This window comes from Tupaia chinensis, unplaced genomic scaffold, assembly GCF_000334495.1.
Source record: "Tupaia chinensis unplaced genomic scaffold, TupChi_1.0 Scaffold000037_3, whole genome shotgun sequence".
Lineage (NCBI taxonomy): Eukaryota > Metazoa > Chordata > Mammalia > Scandentia > Tupaiidae > Tupaia > Tupaia belangeri.
The window spans coordinates 1,968,501-1,974,487 of NW_006159486.1; the positions used below are offsets into that span (position 1 = coordinate 1,968,501).

Sequence of the window (5,987 nt, forward strand, 5' to 3'; positions counted from 1 at the left end):
GGGTTTGGGTCAAGGTTCTGTTTTAGGGCTAGCATTAGTGTTAGGTCTAGCATTTGAGTTAGGGTTAAAGTATTGATGTATTCCAGGTTAGGATTAGGGTGTAAGTTTAGGGTTTTGGTTAGATTTAGGTTTATTGTTAGTGTTTGAGTTAGAATAAGGTTTAGGTTAGGGTTCGGGTCAAGATTTAGGTGTAGGGTTAGGGTTAGGGTTAGGTCTAGCATTTGATTTAAAGTTAAATTAATGATATATTTCAGGTTAGTGTTAGGGTGTAAGTTTAGTGTTAGGCTTAGATTTAGGTTTAGTGTTAGTGTTTGAGTTAGAGTAACATTTAGGTTTGGGTTCAGGTCAAGGTTAAGGTGTAGGGTTAGGGTTAGGGTTAGGTCTAGTATTTGAGTTAGGGTTAGTGTAATGATATATTTCAGGTTATATTTAGGGCATAAGATTAGGGTTATGGTTCGATTTAGTTTTAGTGTTCGTGTTCGAGTGAGAGTAAGGTTTAGGTTAGGGTTCGGGTCAGGGTAAAGTTGTAGGGATAGGGTTAGGCTTAGGTCGAGCATTTGAGTATGGATTAAATTAACAATATATTTCAGGTTAGTGTTAGGGTGTAATGGTTACATTTACGTTTAGTGTTAGTGTTTAAGTTAGAGTCAGGTTTAGGTTTGGGTTCGTGTCAAGTATAAGGTGTAGGGCTAGTGTTAGGAATACATCTAGCAGTTGAGTTAGGGTTAAAGTAATGATAAATTTTAGGTTTGATTTAGAGCGTAAGATTAGGGTTATGGTTAGATTTAGGTTTAATGTTTGTGTTTGAGTTTGAGTCAGGTGTAGGTCAGGGTTTGGGTCAGGGTTCAGGTGTAGGGCTAGGGTTAGTGTTAGGTCTACCATTTGAGTTAGCGTTAAAGTAATGATATATTCCAGGTTAGGATTAGGGTGTAAGTTTAGGGTTACAGTTAGATTTAGGTTTAATGTTAGTGTTTTTCTTAGAGTAAGGTTTAGGTTAGCATTCAGGTTAAGGTTAAGAAGAAGTTCTAGGATTAGGGTTAGGTCTATCATTTGTGTTAGGGTTAAAGTAAAGATATATTTCATGTTAGGGTTAGGGTGTATGTTTAGGGTTACAGTTAGATTTAGGTTTAGTGTTAGTGTTTGAGTTAGAGTAACGTTTAGGTTTGGGTTCTGGTCAAGGTTAAGGTGTAGGGCTAGTGTTAGTGTTAGGTTTAGAATTTGAGTTAGGGTTAAAGTAATGATATATTTCAGGTTATATTTAGGGCGTAATATTAGGGTTATGGTTCAATTTAGTTTTAGTGTTAGTGTGTGAGTTAGAGTAAGGTTTAGGTTAGTGTTCGGGTCAGGGTTAAGGTGTAGGGGTAAAGTTAGTGTTAGTTGTAGCATTTGAGTTAGGGTTAAAGTAATGATATATTCCAGGTTAGGATTATGGCATAAGGTTATGGTTACATTTAGATTTATATTTAGTGTTAGTGTTTGAGTTAGAGTCCGGGTTAGGTTAGGTTTAGGGTCAGGGTTAAGGTGTAGGGCTAGTGTTAGGGTTAGGTCTAGTATTTGAGTTAGGGTTTAAGAAATGATATATTTCAGGTTAGGGTTAGGGTGTAAGTTTAGGGTTATGGTTAGATTTAGGTTTAGCGTTAGTGTTTGAGTTAGAGTCCGAGTTAGGTTAGGGTTTGGGTTCGGGTTAAGGTTTTGCACGAGGTTTAGTATTAGGTCTAATATTTGAGTTAGGGTTAAAGTAATGATATATTCCAGGTTAGGATTATGGTGTAAGATTATGGTTACATTTAGATTTACGTTTAGTGTTAGTGTTTGAGTTAGAGTCCGGGTTAGGTTAGGGTTTGGGTTAGGGTTTGAGTTTAGGGATAGTGTTAGGGTTAGGGTTAGAGTTTAAGGATAGTGTTAGGGTTCGGGTTAAGGTTTTGCGCGAGGTTTAGTATTAGGTCAAACATTTGAGTTTAGGGATAGTGTTAGGGTTAGGGTTAGAGTTTAAGGATAGTGTTAGGGTTCGGGTTAAGGTTTTGCGCGAGGTTTAGTATTAGGTCTAACATTTGAGTTAGGGTTAAAGTAATGATATATTCAAGGTTAGGGTTATGGTGTAAGTTTAGCGTTAAGGTTAGATTTAGGTTTAGTGTTATTCTTTGAGTTAGAGTAAGGTTTAGGTAAGGGTTCGGGTCACGGTTAAGGTGTAGGGCTAGGGTAAGGTTTAGGTCTAGCATTTGAGTTAGGGTTAAGGAAATGATATATTTCCGGTTAGGGTTAGGGTGTAAGTTCATGTTTGTGGTTAGATTTAGGTTTAGCGTTACTGTTAGAGTTAAAGTCCGGGTTAGGTTAGGGTTCGGATCAGAGTTAAGGATTAGGGCTAGGGTTAGTATTAGGTCTAGCATTTGAGTTAGGGTTAAGGAAATGATATATTTCCGGTTAGGGTTAGGGTGTAAGTTCATGTTTGTGGTTAGATTTAGGTTTAGCGTTACTGTTAGAGTTAAAGTCCGGGTTAGGTTAGGGTTCGGATCAGAGTTAAGGATTAGGGCTAGGGTTAGTATTAGGTCTAGCATTTGAGTTAGGGTTAAGGAAATGATATATTTCCGGTTAGGGTTAGGGTGTAAGTTCATGTTTGTGGTTAGATTTAGGTTTAGCGTTACTGTTAGAGTTAAAGTCCGGGTTAGGTTAGGGTTCGGATCAGAGTTAAGGATTAGGGCTAGGGTTAGTATTAGGTCTAGCATTTGAGTTAGGGTTAAGGAAATGATATATTTCCGGTTAGGGTTAGGGTGTAAGTTTATGTTTTTGGTTAGATTTAGGTTTAGCGTTACTGTTAGAGTTAAAGTCCGGGTTAGGTTAGGGTTCGGATCAGAGTTAAGGATTAGGGCTAGGGTTAGTATTAGGTCTAGCATTTGAGTTAGGGTTAAAGTAATGATATATTTCAGGTTAGAGTTAGGGAGTATGTTTATGGTTATGGTTAGATTTATGTTTAGTATTAGTTTTTGAATTAGAGTAAGGTTTAGTTTTGGGTTCGTTTCAAGGTTAAGTTGTAGGGCTAGTGTTAAGGTTAAGTCTAGCATTTGAGTTAAGGTTAAAGTAATGATGTATTCCAGGTTAGTGTTAGGGTGTTTGTTTAGGGTTATAGTTAGGTTTTGGTTTAGTTGTTGTGTTTGTGTTAGAGTAAGGTTTAGGTTAGGGTTCGGGTCAAGCTTAAGGTATAGTCCCTATGGTAATGTTAGGTCTAGTATTTGAGTTAGGTTTAATGTAATGATATATTTCAGGTTAGGATTAGGGTGCAAGTTTAGGGTTATGTTTAGTTAAAAATTTAGTGTTAGTGTTTGAGTTAGAGTAAGGTTTAGGTTTGTTTTTGGGTCAAGATTAAGGTGCAGGTAACATAAGTGAGAATGTCCACTGTGTTGGAAACCACAGTTATGATGCAGTTGGGGCTGTACTTGACGATCTGGGTAATAATGAATTTGAAGACATTAACATTTCTTTGCACCAGGTTGAGACAACTCTCCCTCTCCTGTTGATGGACTCCAGCAGTCACGACCACAATCTTGGAATTGGCAGTCACAGAGTAATCTTTATCTGTCACAATTTTAAGTGTATGAAGAAATAAGGTTCCGTGCTGCAGATCCATCATTTCTCCTTTGAGCTTATCTTCCAAAACATCCACCAGGGTAAGTTAATCAGTCAGAGACTTTCCCAGAATGCTGATCGCACATGCCATACCAACTTGTCCAACACCCACTACAGTGACCTTATTGTCAGGGAATGTTGCCTCTTCTTCTGCAACTGGTGCAATGAGTTTATCCATAAGAGTTGCCATTGTGCACAGGGCAGAGAAAGCTCTAGAGATGTCTGGAACAGTCGAGCTTAGAGCGCATTCTCACTTATGTTACCTGGAAACTAAGTGACTTGCCCAAACACCGTGTGATCGGAAGTGGGTGTAATCTGGATTCTGCTAGATTTCGCTATCTCATGGCTAAAAAACTTGGCGTTCATCCCACCAGCTGCCCCGGATGGATTTTGGGAGAACATGGCGATCCAAGTCTGGCCGTGTGGAGTGGTGTGAATGTGGCGGGTGTTTCTCTCCAGGAACTGAATCCAGAAATGGGGACAGTTGATGACAGCAAAAATTGGAAGGAAGTGCATAAGATGGTTGTTGAAAGTGCCTATGAAGTCATCAAGCTAAAAGGATATACCAACTGGGCAATTGGATTAAGTGTGGCTGATCTCATTGAATCCATGTTGAAAAACCAGTCCAGGATTCATCCAGTGTCAACCATGGTGAAGAGGATGTATGGCATTGAGAATGAAGTCTTCCTGAGCCTTTTGTGTATCCTTAATGCTCAGGGATTGACCAGTATTATCAACCAGAAGCTGAAGGATGACGAGGTTGCTCAGCTCAAGAAGAGTGCAGATATGCTGTGGGACATCCAGAAGAACCTGAAAGACCTGTAAATACTGAGGTCTAGGTTGTAGAAATTCTAAAACTACAATGGGATTAACCATGAGCCTTTAGTTTCCATCCAGGTATGTGGAACACAGTTTGCTTTTACATTAATATGTGAATGTGGTCCCACAGAATCAAAGTCCATGCTTGGTTTAATGCTTGCAATATGAGCCCTTGAAGAAATAAAATTAACTCTCATAGTGTGAAAAAAAAAAAAAGATTAAGGTGTAGGGCTTGGGTTAGGGTTAGGTCAAGCATTTGATTTAGGGTTAAAGTAATGATATATAGATTAGAGTTACGGTTAGATTTAGGGTTAGTAAATGTGTTGGAGTTAGAGTCAGGTGTAGGTTAGGGTTCGGGTCAGGATTCAGGTGTAGGGCTAGGGTTAGGGTTATGTCTAGCATTAGAGTTGGGGTTAAAGTAATGATATATTCCTAGTTATTGTTAGGGCGTAAGTTTAGGGTTACGGTTAGATTTATGTTTAGTGTTAGTGCTTGAGTTAGAGTCGGATTTAGGTTAGGGTTCGGGTTAGGGTTAAGGTTTAGGGCCAGGGTTAGGGTTAGGTCAAGCATTTGAGTTAGGGTTAAAGTAATGATATATTCCAGGTTAGGTTAGTGTGTAAGTTTAGTGTTATGGTTAGATTTAGGTTTACTGTTAGTGTTTGAGTTAGAGTAAGATTTAGGTTTGGGTTCGGGTCAAGGTTAAGTGAAGGGCTAGGGTTAGGTGTAGGTCTAGAAATTGAGTTAGGGTTAAAGTAATGATATATTCCAGGTTAGGGTTAGGAGGTAAGTTTAGGGTTACAGTTAGAGTTTAAGGATAGTGCTAGGGTTAGGGTTAAAGTAATGAAATATTCCAGGTTAGGGTTAGGAGGTAAGTTTAGGGTTACAGTTAGAGTTTAAGGATAGTGCTAGGGTTAGGGTTAAAGTAATGAAATATTCCAGGTTAGGGTTAGGAGGTAAGTTTAGGGTTACAGTTAGATTTAGGTTTAGTGTTAGTGTTTGAGTTAGAGTAACATTTAGTTTAGGTTTCGGATCAGGGTTAAGGTGTCATGCTAGGCTTAGGGTTATGTCTAGGATTTGAGTTAGGGTTAAAGTAATGATTATTTCAGGTTATATTTAGGGTGTAAAATTAGTGTTATGGTAAGATTTAGATTTAGTGTTAGTATTTGAGTTAGAGTCAGGTGTAAGTTAGAGTTCGAGTCAGTGTTCAGGTGCAGGGCTAGGGTTAGAGTTATGTCTAGCATTTGAGTTCGTGTAAAAGTAATGATATATTCCAGGTTAGGGTTAGCCTGTAAGTTTAGGTTTACAGTTAGATTTAGATTTAGTGTTTGTGTTTGAGTTAGATTAAGCTGTAGGTTAGAGTTCGGGTAAGGCTTCAGGTTTAGGGCTAGGGTTAGTGTTAGGTCTAGCATTTGAGTTAGGGTTAAAGTAATGATATATTTCAGGTTACGATTAGTGTGTCAGTTTAGTGTTATGGTTAGATTTATGTTTAGTGTTGTTTGAGTTAGAGTAAGGTTTAGATTTGGGTTCAGGTCAAGGTTAAGGTGAAG

The 5,987-nt window shown here is 38.4% G+C and overlaps 1 pseudogene; it reads left to right on the top strand.

The window, feature by feature from the left end:
* The first annotated feature begins 3,383 nt into the window (after positions 1-3,383).
* On the top strand, positions 3,384-4,446 carry LOC102488014 (L-lactate dehydrogenase B chain pseudogene; annotated as a pseudogene).
* Positions 4,447-5,987: the final 1,541 nt, after the last annotated feature.